This window comes from Panthera leo, chromosome A1 (assembly GCF_018350215.1).
Source record: "Panthera leo isolate Ple1 chromosome A1, P.leo_Ple1_pat1.1, whole genome shotgun sequence".
Taxonomy (NCBI): domain Eukaryota; kingdom Metazoa; phylum Chordata; class Mammalia; order Carnivora; family Felidae; genus Panthera; species Panthera leo.
Window position 1 is genome coordinate 97,246,110 of NC_056679.1, and position 14,876 is coordinate 97,260,985.

The following is a 14,876-nucleotide window of genomic DNA, read 5'->3' on the forward strand; positions in this document are numbered from 1 at the left end:
GAATCACCCAGGAGCTCATGGACCTATTACTTTTAGGGAGGTTTCATAAAGGACACTAAATAATCTAACTATGAAAAAAAAATCTTCTAAGAAAACACCAGATATATAAATTTACAGCTAAGCTATTTTAAAAATTACATTCTGATATTAACTCTGCCAGATAAAGAAAAAGGGAAAAATTCCCAATTCATTTAATGAGTCTAGAAAAAACCTCAGTGACAAAAGCAGAAAAGGACAGGATGCCTAGGAAATGCTAGGCCAATCTCATAACTGCAGGTGATAAAAATCTAAAATAAGAAAAATAATTAACAAACAAAATCCATCAATGTATAATGATATGATAATGACAAATTAGAGTTTATCACAGAAATGCAAGGTTGGTTTCAAAACAAAAAAAAAAAACTATAATTCATTACATGAGCAGAGTGAAAGGAAAAAAAAAAATCCTGTTGTTACAAGGTGAATTCCCCAAAAGCAAACACTGCAGCTGAATTTGGGGTGCTAAGTTTTTATCAGAATGACACACCTGTGAAAGGAAAGGAGAAAGGGGAGCCTGGCTGGCTCAGTGAAAGGGGAGCCTGGCTGGCTCAGTGGGTTGAGCGTCCAATTGTTGATATGGGCTCAGGTCATGATCTCACAGTTCATGGGATAGAGAGCCCCTTGTCGGGCTCTGCACTCAACCTGCTCAAGATTTTCTCTCTCCCTCTCTCTGTTGTTCTGTCTCCCTCTCTCTCTGCCCTCCCTGCTTACTTGCACACTCTCTAAATAAATAAATAAATAAATAGGAAGGGAGGGAGGGAGGAAGGAAGGAAGGAAGGAAGGAAGGAAGGAAGGAAGGAAGGAAAGGAGGAAAAGCAGGAGCGGGCATAGAGACAATTCATACTGCAGCGTAGACCCCATAAAATGTTGGCCAACTAGCAGAGTTATTGCACATTGGAGGGAACTGGACCTTCTTCCCTCATGTCGCTCAGCCATGGGACACAGGCCGCTCTGTAAAGGAGATGACCCTGGGCCAGGAGGCTGTATAAAATCTGACTGACAGAGGTCGTCTGCGTCCCTGCACTTTAGCTAGGGAGCAAGTCATTCTGTGAAGATGGCTCTGGCTGCACTTTTCACGCCTAATGCACACCTCAGTAGATGAAGAAAAAGACCTTCCATATACTTCAACAATCTCTTTGCTATCAAGAAAATTTAATCCAAGCAAATTGAGGAAAACTTCCTTAACGTGATGAAAAGAATCTACAAAAGGCCCAGAGGAAAAAAATCATACATAACAACAAAACTGAAAACAATTCCATTAAAATCAAGAATAAGTAACACAAGAATGCCCATTATCACCATTATTATTTCCTTTGCCATGATGTGCTGGAGGTCACACATTATGGTACAGAAAATAAATAGATAAGGACTGGAAAAGAAGAAATAATCTGTCTTTATTTAAAGATAATTTCATTTTCCATGTACAAAACCCAAGAGAATCAGATGAGTCATTAGTTTAGCAAAGTAGCTAGATGGAAATCAATATATATAATTCTACCATTTTCCTTTACACACACACAAAAAAAACCATTTAACTACTATGTGTTTTTTAAAGACACCATTTACGATAGCAACAAAAATATAAGGTTCCTAGAAATAAATGTAATAAAAGATATGTGAGACCTTATATGTAAAATAAGTAAAACTTTATTAAATGAAATTAAAGATCTAAATCAATAGGGGTGCCTGGGTAGCTCGGTCGGTTGAGTCTGACTTGGGCTCAGGTCATGATCTCATGGTCTGTGAGTTTGAGCTCCGCATCAGGCTCTACACTGACAGCTCCAGAGCCTGGAGCTATTTTGGATACTGTGTCTCCCTCTCGCTCTGCCCCTCCCTTGTTCATGCTCTGTCTCTCTCTGTCTCTCTCTCTCAAAAATAAATAAACATATAAAAAAAAGTTTTAAATAAAAAAAGATCTAAGTCAACAAATATAATATTTCAAAGTTAGAAAAACTTGCAATCATAAAGAAGTAAACTCTTAAAATGATCTTGTATTTATTGGAATACATAATTCCAATAAAAATCCAGGCTTTTTCCAAACCCTATGAGCTGGATCTAAAATTGACCCTAAAAAACAAAGATCAAAAGTAGCCAAGATATTCCAGAAGAAGAATAATATAAAGGGATGCCCCACCAGATATCAATATGTATTGCCAAGGGGAAGATATGATCTTGAAACCAGAAGGATTTCTTTCAAAAGGCACACACACACACACACACACACACACACGCACACGCACGTGCACACGCACACGCACATGCACACGCACGTGCGCAGAAGTCATAAAAAAAATTAATGGATTTGACTAAATTAAAATTAAGAACTTCAGGCAGAAAGACACCATAAAGAAAATAAAGACACAAGCTATAAACTGAAAGAAAACTGTAACACATAGGACTGACCAAGGATCCATATTTAGAATATATAAAGAACTCCAAAATTAACTAGAAAGACACAAAAAGTGGGAAAATGGGGGAAAAGACAGGAGCAGTCGCTTTGAAGAAGAGGAAACACAAACATCTGATAAGATGTTCAACCTGAACCTCATTAAACACAAGTTAGAACCATAAAGAAAATACTATTTTAGGCCTGTGGGACAGGCAAAGATTAAAAAGCCTAAAAACGTCAAAAGTTAGCAAACATTTAAAGCAACAGAAATTTATACACACTGCTGGTGGAAGTGTAAATTTGTACAATTGCTTTGAGAAACAATTTGGCATTACTGCACACATGTGTATTGTATATGCGTATATCCTACAATCCTAAGTCTCTACATACAGTCCTCTCCTAGCTAGCTATGGCAAGTGACCTATACAGTAACTCTTAGTAACATCTTTTGTAATAGAGAAATAAAGGGAGCCAGTTCCCCTATTTCTACCAGTAGATAGGAAGACCAACTGTAGAAATTTTAATCAATAAAATGCTATAGAAGTAGTATTAGCATAGGAAATAATTAATGACAGGTATCCCCATCAACATAGATAAATCTCCAAAACCTACAAAACTCATTAAAACTATAGCCAAGAAGACTACATATGGCATAATTTCTTGTACATAAAATGCAAAACCTGCAACACTGAACAACAAAGTTTTACATATTCAAAGCAAAAAGAATAACAGACACAAAATTAAGCATATCAGCTTCCTCAGAAAGGTGGATGGGATACACAAGGGCCTTCAAAAGTATTGAAACCTTCTGTATCATTTTTTTAAGGTTTATTCTTATTTTTGAGAGGCAGGGAGGGGCAGACAGAGGAGGAGACAGAGGATCCAAAGCAGGCTCCAGGCTCTGAGCGGTCAGCACAGAACCCAATGCAGGGCTCAAACTCACAGACCGTGGGATCACGACCTGAGCCGAAATGAGCTGAGTTGGATGCTTCACTGACTGAGCCACCCAGGGGCTTCTGACAAATTCCATATCTTAAACTGAGCAGGACTCATATATGTGTGTGATGGTGTTACTTTTGATATCTTCCATATATATTGTAGTATCCCTTTGCACCTACTCAGTATTTAATAAAATTATTTATATAGGGTTAACAACACTTAGCCACCTAAATGTAGGGACACTGTGATACTGTCATTGGTGTTGCAATGTTGGAATATGTTAATTCTGTCATATGCAAAAATTATGAATATACAAAGTCACAGACCTAACATTAGATGTACAGTAGTAAAAATGTGTCTCATCATCTGTAATGCTTGGACCATGAGCCAGGAGAGCTTCAGTCAGGAAATAGAAGGATGGATTAAAAGGAGAGAGAGAGGCCCAGGCATTGGAGAAATGAAGACATGTGAGCACAAGAGACAACCCTGAGAGAAGTGTGCTGGGTTCTGGAATAGTCGGAGACTGAGTCCTAGACGGGGAGAAGAACCAGCTGAGATGAAAAACTCCAGCCACTCAGGAAACACCCCAGTGTGGCTCCAATGAAGCCAGGTTTGAAGCCCGGGAACCTACAGGAGTGACCCTGCAGTGGGAGAGGGATCTGGGGAGACCAGGAGTAAAACAAGAAAAAGCTAAAAAATAAAATTAGGCTATACACAGAGGCAAGGAGAAGAACAGCATAAGCTGGAAAGGGCCAGAGGGCTGTACAGAGGCCCTCCTACCTTACACGTCTGTGGTATTTTCAGTCAACAACTGACTGTCACATAGCCACATGAGAAAGGAATTTAAGTTTATTTATTTTGAGAGAGACAGAGAGAGCACAAGCAGGGGAGGGGCAGAGACAGAGGGAGAGAGAGAATTCCAAGCAGCCTCTGTACCATCAGCACAGAGCCCAACATGGGGCTCAAACTCACAAAACTGTGAGACCGTGACCTGAGCCAAAATCAGATGCTCAACCAATTGAGCCACCCAGGTGCCACAAACACAGAAAATTATTAAGGTAATTTCTCAGACTACAGTCTGAGAAAAGCAAAACACAGAGATAGCACACCAGTGATCTTGGCCCACAGATGTGTTCTGATTGGTCTACTCTCAATGTTATTTTCTTTTTTTTTTTTTTAATTTTAATTTCGATCAGTCACCAACATTTAAAACCCAGATTTCCAATTTGAGTTGAAATCAGAAGGTATGGCAACACAGGGCCTGGATTTTTTTTTTAATTTAAATCCAAGTTAGTTAACATATAGCGTAATAATGGTTTCCGGAGTAGAACCCAGTGATTTATCACTTACATAGAACACCCAGTTCTCAACCCAACAAGTGCCCTCCTCAATGCCCACCACCCATCTAACCCATCCCCCACCCACTGCCACTCCAGAAACCTTCAGTTTGTTCTATTTAAGTCTCTTATGGTTTGCCTCCCTCTCTGTTGTTATCTTTTTCCTTCCTTTCCCCTATGTTCATCTGTTTTGTTTCTTAAATTCCACATATGAGTGAGATCATAGGATATGTATCTTTCTCTGACTGACTTATTTCACTTAGCATAGTATACTCTAGTTCCATCCACGTTGTTGCAAATGGCAGGATTTCGTTCTTTTTGATCACCAAGTAATACTCCATTGTAAAGAGCCCAAATGTCCGTTGACCAACAGATGAATAAAGAAGATGTGGTACATATACACAAGGGCCTGGATTAGTAAAGGCCAACAGTCTGTTAGAATAGAGCAGCCGCTGACTGCTTTGGGTGTGGCAGTGCTCTGCGGTTCACTGACACCCAGGCGACACCATTTGCTCCTGTTCCCTGCTGTTCCCTGTCAATATTTAACTTTGGTAACCTTCGGGAAAACAAGAGGGATGACTGTACAAAAATGAGTCTCCCGGGGCATCTGGGTCGCTCAGTTGGTTAAGCATCTGACTTTAGATTTCGGCTCAGGTCATGATCTCACAATTCGTGTGCTAGAGCCCCGAGTCAGGCTCTATGCTGAAAGCACAAAACCTGCTTGGGATTTTCTCTCTCTCTCTCTCTCTCTCTCTCTCTCTGTGTGTGTGTGTGTGTGTGTGTGTGTGTGTGTGTGTGTGTGTCTCTTGCTCTCTCTGCCCTGTCCCAACTTGCACATGCATGCTCTCTTTCTCTCTCAAAATAAATAAATAAATAAACTAAAAAATAAAAATAAAAATGAGTCTCCTGAGATAGATGCTTAAAGGGAGGGAAGGCAGCCTTTCACCCTAAACCTGGGAGCTGTAGAAATAGGCTATATTGAATTCTCCCAGTTTGTCTTAGAGTTTTCATTTTATGTACATACATTTATCATTTCCACCTCAATGAGAGCAAAAGAATATGTGATTACATAACAGTTTTATTTTGAGACGTTTGATTCCCCTTTTTAAAGGCTTCATTTTTCTTGTTTTTATTTGTATCAACCTCACCAACATCTGCCCTGAGCAGCTGCTCCTCAGGGAGCTGTCACAGATGACCACAAGCTGGTGACTGGACGCAGGGAAACACATAAGGCAACAATTCAGTGCACCTGTGGTCTACGTGGAAACTAAAGGCACTGCCAGCCCAGCCTAGCAGGCAGCCACCAGGAACAAGGAGGTCCTGGAGTTAAAACTTAGGACAGATCAGTGATCTAGGAAGTGTTACAATACTGACTATAGCTGCGTGTCAAAACAAGAGTCGCAGGAAGAATGTACAGTAATGTTTGGGCCTTTCCAAATATACAAATATACCCAGCATTTGCTGTCCCTGGAACCAGAGATAAGTTCACTCCTTGAGAAAAGCCAAGTAATATAAACCCACCTAAGAATATATCAGGGCTGGGCACCTGGGTGGCTCAGTTGGTTAAGCATCTGACTCTTGACTTCAGCTCAGGTCATGATCTACAGTTTGTGAATTCAAGCTGACAGCAGGGAGCCTGCTTGGGATTCTCACTCCCTCTCTCTGCCCCTCCCAGGCTCATGCTCTCTATCTCAAAATAATTTTTAAAAATTATTAAAATTAAAAAAAAAATACATCAGGGCTGAGAAGAAAGGAGAATGGGGAGAAGCAAATACAAATTATCAGGCCTTGTTGATAATACCTCCTTGCTTATAGGTATAAACCCAGACTTTGGTGGTGACCCAGAAACACAACAAGGTGGTTCTGATAGACTATTTGTATTTCAATACATGTCTCCCCCTTGCTGGGAGACTCCCAAGTTTTTCCACTGGGCCCATATCCACTTTAAGTGGCCGTGCAGAGTAATACCATAAAACAAAGAACAAGAGAACAACCTTCTCCCACAAACTAAAGTCTCCATGGTTCTACATGAGGCACTTTAAAGAAATAAATAGAATAAGATGTGAAGCATCTTTGTCTACAGAAGCATTAGGGTCAAGTGGCTTTTCTTCCTTTCCCTGTTTCCCCTTAGAAGTTGAAAGAATGCAGCTACTGGAGCACACGGTCTACTAGTCAATCCAGCAACAGCATGTCTGTATGGCTATTAACAGGGAGAGAAAACTATGTTAAGAATCAATGACTTAATCTGTAATCTAGATCAGCTCTGCCACTTAATGGGCAAGTGACCTTGGGCAGGTCACCTCACCTCTCTGAACCTCGGTCGAAACAACCATAAAATGGGAATAAGAAAAACTGAGCCATGGAACTACCAGGGTTGTTGGAGGATCAGATAAAACAAAGCATGAGAACACATATCAGAAGGACGTAAAATGCTTCACCCATATAGAAGACTACTACTGGACCATTTTATATGATACCTTGTACTCATGACAGGTTCACTTTAGTTGCTTGATAGGAAAGCACACAATACGTACAGAAAACTCCAGTATCAATTGTCCACGGGAAGACTGTAGTCATAAAACAGGTGTGATGGTTAATTTTATCTGTCAATTTCACTGGCCACAGAGTGTCCAGATTAAACATTATTTCTGGGTGTGTCTGTGAGGGTGTTTCAGGATGAGGTTAACATTTCAGTAGGTGGACTCAATAAAGGAGACTGCACTTTCTAAGGTGGGCGGGCATTATCCAATCCACAGAGGGCCTAAATAGAGCAAAAGGGAGAAGGAAAAATTCACCCCTTTTTTCATCTGCCTCACTGCTTGAATTGGGACATCTCATCTCATCTTCTTCAGTCCTTGGGCTGGGATTTACACCACTAGCTCCCTGGTTCTCAGGCCTTCAGATGCAGACTGAATTACAACACCAGCTTTCCGGAGTCTCCATCTTGCAGATGGCAGATGGTGGGACTTCTGAGCCCCCATAATCACACGAGCCAATTCTTCATAATAAATCTCTCTCCCCCACCACTCTATCTCAATATCTATCTGTACACACACATACACACACAAATTATATTTATACATACATACATGTGTGTGTGTGTGTGTGTGTGTGTGTGTGAGTGTGTGTGTATCCTGTTAATTCTGTTTCTCTGATGAACATTAAGACCCAGGACTACACATCTACTAAATATCATGCAAAGCGTTTGGGAAAAAATTATTAGTCCTACTCTAAATTAGATCTCTTATGATATTGAAAATTCTACAAGTTCCAGTTTGGATGTAGAGCCAATAGTAGTCACATACCCAGTCCAGAACCTTCATCGAGCATTTCCAAAGTCCTCAGAACAACTGTGACTCTTTTCACTAAGTCAGTGCACTATCTAGTTAGACTGGACCTTAGCAAGAACCATCAACTGAAAACAAAAAGAATTCAAAGATGCTTCCTGTTCAGATGCTGGCCTTCAAAGTATAATGTGCTTTGGCCAAGATATTTAAGTGCTTTATTTAAAACGCTGACAATCACAAAAATTTGAAATGACCCCTATTTGCAAATTTGTCTTGCATACGTGAATTTTTAAAATTTTATTGTTCAGTATTTTGGTATATGCAAAAGAATACACGTGAAACATATATGTGCTCTGGATAATAAAAAAGAACACACATAAACCCAAAATCCAATTTAAGAACCAGAACCTGTTCTGGTAACAGGAATAGACAGAATAAAAATGATAATGATTTAGGATCTTGCAATTCCTGGGGCCCCCAGTGGCTCACACGGTTAAACTTCCAACTCTTGGTTTTGGCTCAGGTCATGATCTCATGGTTTGTGGGTTTGAGCCCCACATCGGGCTCTATGCTGACAGTATGTAACCTGCTTGGGATTCTCTCTCCCTCTCTCTGTGCCATTCCCCTGTTTGATCTCTCTTTCTCTTCAAATAAATAAATAAACTGAAAAAATATATATGAAAAAAAAAAAAAAGGATCTCGCAAATTCCTGAAGGCTGTCATTGCAAACATCAGAATGCTGGGCATATCCTCAAGTAGGTGAAAATTGTTTTCTCACACTCACTTTTGCTTTCTTTATCCCTTCCAGGGGCATATGAGTTTTAAAACAAAAATGGCCAGATGAAGAAAAGCCTAATAAATCAAAGGAATGGTTCTCTATTGATGGCACTCAGACATCACTAATGGACCAGGTGGTGAGATATCTTTGCACAAGAAGCCCTCTGATACATAACCAACTGCCATCTCCAACGTATTAGGAAAACAAAAAGTTTATGGGCAAAAACTCTGTATGTGACAAGACTCTAAAACTCAGGTATCTTCAAGTTTGAACATGATGAACTGAAAGCCAAGCTAAAAAACAGACAACTCAGTTGAGTATTGTACATTCCCCTTCTCTGCAGGGAATATGTTCCAAGACCCCCAGGGCAGGCCTGGAACCACAGATACTATTGAACCCTACATCTGCTATGTTTTTTCCTATGGGTACATACTTATGATAAAGTTAAATTAATGAATTATGTGCAGTAAGAGATTAACAACAATAATAAAATAGAACTAATGATAAAATAGAACAATTACAATAGTATGTTGTAATACAACTTATGTGAAGGAGACAGAAGAAGGGCTCTATTGCTCTTTCAAAATACCTTACTGTACTGAACTCACCTTTCTTGTAGGATGGTGTGAGATGATAAAATGCCTACGCGATGAGATGAAGTGAGGTGATGAAGCGTTAGGTTACTAGCATCAACCTTCTGACCGTGTATCAGAAAAAGGACCATCTGCCTCCAGATCGTGGTCAGTTGCCAGTAACTGAAACTGAAGAAAGCAAAACTATAGATAAGAGGGTACTACTGTATTTTAAAATCTTAATTTGCAAACTACTCTCCATAAGACAGAAATTAACACAGGGCTACAAGCTTCAGTAACTGACAGAGAGATAATACGGAGGCACAACCCTCACTCTGATTCTACACATTGTCAGTCTTTGTTGCTCAGGTGTGGATAGCAACATACTTAGATCTTTTCTTAAAGTGAACACTTCTAGATCATATGCATTGCTCTGAGTGTCTCTACTTCCCTTAACTGATGGGAAGTTCTAGTTCCACATAAAGGACACACCACTAAACTCAATTATAGCCTGTCAGTACATAGATCGCAGGGCAAAAGAAGATCCAATAGACTAGAGGCAAAATTCAGCTTGCGTGACCTGGAGAAATTTATCATCCTCGTGCACTTTTCAACTTCCTCCTTCGAAACATGAGAAAACAAGACTAGATAAGTTCTTTTTCTTTTTTTTACATTTATTTTTGACAGACAAAAAGAGAGAGCACGGAGGGTGTGGGGGGTCAGAGAGAGAATGAGACACAGAACCTGAAGCAGGCTCCAGGTTCCAAGCTGCCAGCATAGAGCCCAACGCAGGGCTCCAACTCACAAACCATGAGATTATGACCTGAGCCAAAGTCGGGTGCCCAACCGATTTAGCCACCGAGGCACCCCAAGACTACATAAGTTCCTAAGTCCATTCCAATCCTAAAATTCTGAAACTGCCCTTGATTCTAACATTCAATCTCTTTGCTAAAAGAAATGCTTTTATGATACACCACAAATTCTTCTGTGCGATCCTGGAATCTTAGAGGAAAGAGAGCTTCCCACCATGTCTGCCTTGCAATCTATTCTAATTTAATCTTTCTCTCTCCTAAATTCCAAGGGATCTGTGGTCAGATTGAATGCTACTGAACCTGAACCAATACCTAAAACAAAAAAGGAGACCACGGCAAAGAATCTAGCATCCTTATGATTAATTTTTCCCCAGCAGAAAAACAAAGTTCACTCTTTTTTGTTCCACTTAACAAACATACAATCAAGCAGTGCCTCTTCTGAAGCTTATCAGTGTGGTGAGACCACTTTCTACTGAGCCCTGTATTAAACAATAACTAATTAACTCTACTCTCAAGGCCCTTCAATTTGAAGTAATTTTATTCTACTAAGAGAAAATGTTTCTCTTGAGTCTATTCTTAGAAGTGTCAAATCTTCTTCACAATGAATACCTTTAAGCATGTTTTGAATATCAGAAAACAGGCTTTAAATACAAGTTACAGAACAGTTTCTCAATAGGTTTGGAAAAATGCGTGTTATTCCACTGAAAGTCAAATGTCTCCTTCCTTCCTTCCCCATTTCCTTCTGCATTCCAACTAAGAAGTTCATACATATTATGGAGGTGGGGTATTCCCAAGTAGCCTCTGCTGCAGGTGTGAGAGAAGACAGATCCAGCTAGCTATAAGCATTTCTCACTTGAACTTCTGCTATTTTTATATCTGGATGATTTTCCCCCAACCGTGAAAATTTCAGTTCAGTTCACATAAAGAGTGAGCCACTCATTAATAATAATCAGAAAAAGAGGATGAATCCAGAATAAAGGGCGTTGCTTCTCAACCAGGCCCACCATGGTGTCACATTTAGAAAAAAAAAAAATTAAACTTGAAACCCATAAAAAATTGAAAGGCAATTTAAATCATTAATCCAGTCCCTTGCAAAATGCTAAAGGGATTGCTATACATTATGTTCAACAGCGCTTCCAGCCTTGTGTGTATGACAGCTCTCAGTACATCATAGCACTTGCACCAACCACTCTCCCAGTCTTACTTTTGGGCCTCCCAACAAATAGTCCTTCAACTTCAGCCCAAACTGGATCTTCTGCCCCCTTTAGTCAGGATTTCTCTGAGTAAGCCTTTCTTCTAATATTAACTCTTCACCCATTCCCATGTAAATCTGATGCAAATTTAACCTTTCTTACTTCCTTTTGATTCCCATTTCTATCCATTACACTTTCAACCAAAGCCCAGACCCACTGCTGCCACTGACAGCAGAAGATCCTTTCTATTCAGGAGATGGGGAAGTGAGAAACTGTGAATATTCATAAACCAATGCTTTCAATCAGGTCGTAAGGAATGAACAGTGGCTGATTATGGTCTGTGAACACTTAGGATTCATTCCCATCCCTTTCTACATACTCCCTTGTTTAGATGGGGCTTAAACAATTAAGTTATTACAATTAGACGCACTGCAAGAGTTTTGGGAGTGAGGAAAAGGCCATCATCCTGCTGCTATTGCTGCTGACCAAAAGGGGCAAGGGTACTTGAGGTTGTGTTGCCAGCTCAGGATTCCCTGGTGGCACAGGCAACTGTGGCAGCAACAGAAGCCATAGCTGGAGCGGTTTCCTGGTCTTGGGATTCCAGCCACAGTCTAAACCCTTGAAATCAATAGACAAAAGGCAGTCCCTTACTTCTGTTCCTTCTAATCTCTAACTCCATATATTAAATCCTTCTAACTGAAATACCGAGAGTAGTTTCTGTGCTCTAACCTGACTCGACCAATATTAGGGGTTAATACAAGAGTTAGGGACTAATAGAGAGAGAGAGGACACAAAGATGGGGCACCTGGGTGGCTGAGTCGGTTAAGCGTCTAACTTCAGCTCAGGTCATGATCTTGCAGTTTGTGAGTTCAAGCCCCGCGATGGGCTCTGTGCTGACAGCTCAGAGCCTGGAGCATGCTTTGGATTCTGTGTCTCCTTCTATCTCTGCCTGTCCTCCACTTATGCTGTCTTTCTCTCTCAAAAATAAACATTTAAAAATTAAAAAAAAAATAAAGAACACAAAGCAAAAGGCAAGGAAGGAAAAGTAGATTTTTCTGCAGGCATTTTGGGGATCAAGAAAACTGTGACAAAGTAAAATTGACATTAGCCATCAGGAAAATACAAAACAAAACCACATTGAGGCAGAATTTCCTACTCACTAGGATGACTAGAATAAAATTTTAAAAATATACCTAACAAGAATTGGTGAGGATGTGGAGAAATCGGAACTCTCATACACCACAGTAAAAATGTAAAATAGTGCAGCCACTTTGGAAATCAGATGGGCAGCTCCCCAAAATGTTAAACATGGAGTTACCTTATGACCCAGCAATTCTACTTCTAGGTTTTCACTTCTAGGAGAAGTAAAAACATATAACAAAAAAAATGTGTACATAAATACAGAAGTATTATTAATAATGTTCAAGAAGTGGAAATAATACAAATACCCATCAAGTGATAATTAGATAAATAAAATGTGGCATATCTATAACATGAAATATTATTAAGCAATAAAAGCAAGTGAACATGCATGAACTTGAAAACAGCATGCTAAGTAAAAGAAGCTAGTCACAAAAGACCACATACTCTGAGATTCTGTTTATATGAAATGTCCATATTAGGCAAATCTATAGACACTGAAAAGTAGATTAGTGGTTACCTTGGGATGGCGAGATAGGGACTCAGAGAAGGATGAATAAGGGGTGCAAGATTTCTTTGGGGAGAAATAAAAAAGTTCTAAAATTCTAATGGTGTATGCACAACCCTGAATATACTAAAGCCACCGAAGTTGCTGCAGGTACTTTGGGGATCCCGACATGGGAAAGCTGGGTAGGAATATGTTTAGTCTGAGATCAGTGGGATATATTTATGTGGTTTACAGTCATCTCCATGCATCTCTTGCACCACGTACACAATTGCACAGTGCCAGGTGCCATAGGCCACATGTCCGTCTAGCCTTCCCAACTTATGTGTCCTCTTTCCCCCTCAAAGCTCTCCTTAAACAAAGCATTCCAGAAGAGCTGATATATCTCACTCTGTCTCTATAGAAAGCTAGATTATAAAATTGTCATAAAAATGCAAGCAGAAGTACGCAGCCAAAATGGGTCGTGCAGTTTGTTAACAGTAGTATCGCATTATTTTCCAAATTATGGGAGGTTTAGAGTATTGGTCAGCTTTTCTTAAATGTGTTACTTCCCTTGATTTTTTTCTCTTGTTCTAAATAAGCATCCATATCTAATCAGTACCTAACAGTGTGTTTTTAAGTATAAAACTCGCTTTTATTTTTTTTTAACTTTATTTATTTATTCTGAGAGAGAGACAGAGAGAGCACTCAGGGGAACGGCAGAGAGAAAGAGAGAATCCCAAGTAGGCTCAGCACTGTCAGTACAGAGCCCAATGCAGGGCTCAATCCCATGAACCATGAGATCATGACCTGAGCCGAAACCGAGAGTCAGATGCTTAACCAACTGAGCCACCTAGGTGTCCCATTGTATATTCTTCTTCTAAAAGAGAGTCCCCAAACTATCTCTTCCTCAACCACAAATTCTTCTGCCATGAAACTGTAAAGAATATTGTTCACATGGTAGTAGATGCTATACACTTTTGTGATATAATTACTCATGTGTCCAAACAGCATATATAAAAATATTCTCAGAATTTTAACCTGAAATTCCAGTATCATGGAGAAAATTTTAGTTAAAGTTTCAAATGGGTAAAGGAGCTTAATTTTAAAACTACACTGAAAAGAATTTAGAGAGATAGATAGATAGATAGATAGAATGAGCGACTTGGGTTCCCACCTCACTCTATACACAAAAACAGTTCAAATTGATGTGATAGATTAAAATGTTAAAATAAATAAAACAATTTTAAAAATTAAAATTTTTAAACATCAAAATAAAACCTTAATAATGTTACCTAAAAATGCATGTAAGTACTTTCTAAATTCTCTAAATTTGACTCCAAAACTAGAAATCATAAACAAAAATAATTAGTAATTTGACTACAGAAAACTTTTAGAAGGTCTATATAACCAAAATATAAACCATATAACAAGATTACAGGCAAACCATAGACTGAAGAAAATACTTGCAATATATATGGCAAAAAGTTACTCTCCGTAAGCTCTAAAAAATAACCACAATTTAAAAACTAAAAGACTAATGCTCCAAAAGATATATGTATATGTGCTGCCAAAGTGAGCACATCTCCAAAAGACATAAGAACAGAGTATATGAATAGGAAATTGACAGAAGAGAAAATCCCAGGATACAGAGGAAAAAATTAATGCAAATTAAAGAAACCATGACATACCACTTTTCACCCATTAGACTGTTTTGTTTTGGTTTTTTCCCCCTAGGAGCTAAGAATATCCACATTTGGAGAGGGAGGAGAAAAAGGGACATGCTTAGATCTTTATAGAGGGCAATTTTACTCTGCATATCAAAAATTTTCACATGTATATGCATTTTGATCCAGTAATTTTATTCCTAAAGATGAATTCTAAGCAAGTATTGTTTATAAATTTT

The 14,876-nt window shown here is 39.2% G+C and overlaps 1 protein-coding gene across 2 annotated transcripts in view; it reads right to left on the reverse strand.

The window, feature by feature from the left end:
* Positions 1-14,876, reverse strand: part of DTWD2 (DTW domain containing 2) — a 379,651-nt gene that overhangs the window by 162,225 nt on the left and 202,550 nt on the right. For both annotated transcript variants that reach the window (XR_006200970.1, XR_006200967.1), the window contains one exon: positions 9,395-9,530. The gene's annotated coding sequence lies outside the window, so the exon portion shown is untranslated. Of the gene's footprint in view, positions 9,531-14,876 lie in introns of those variants that run through there.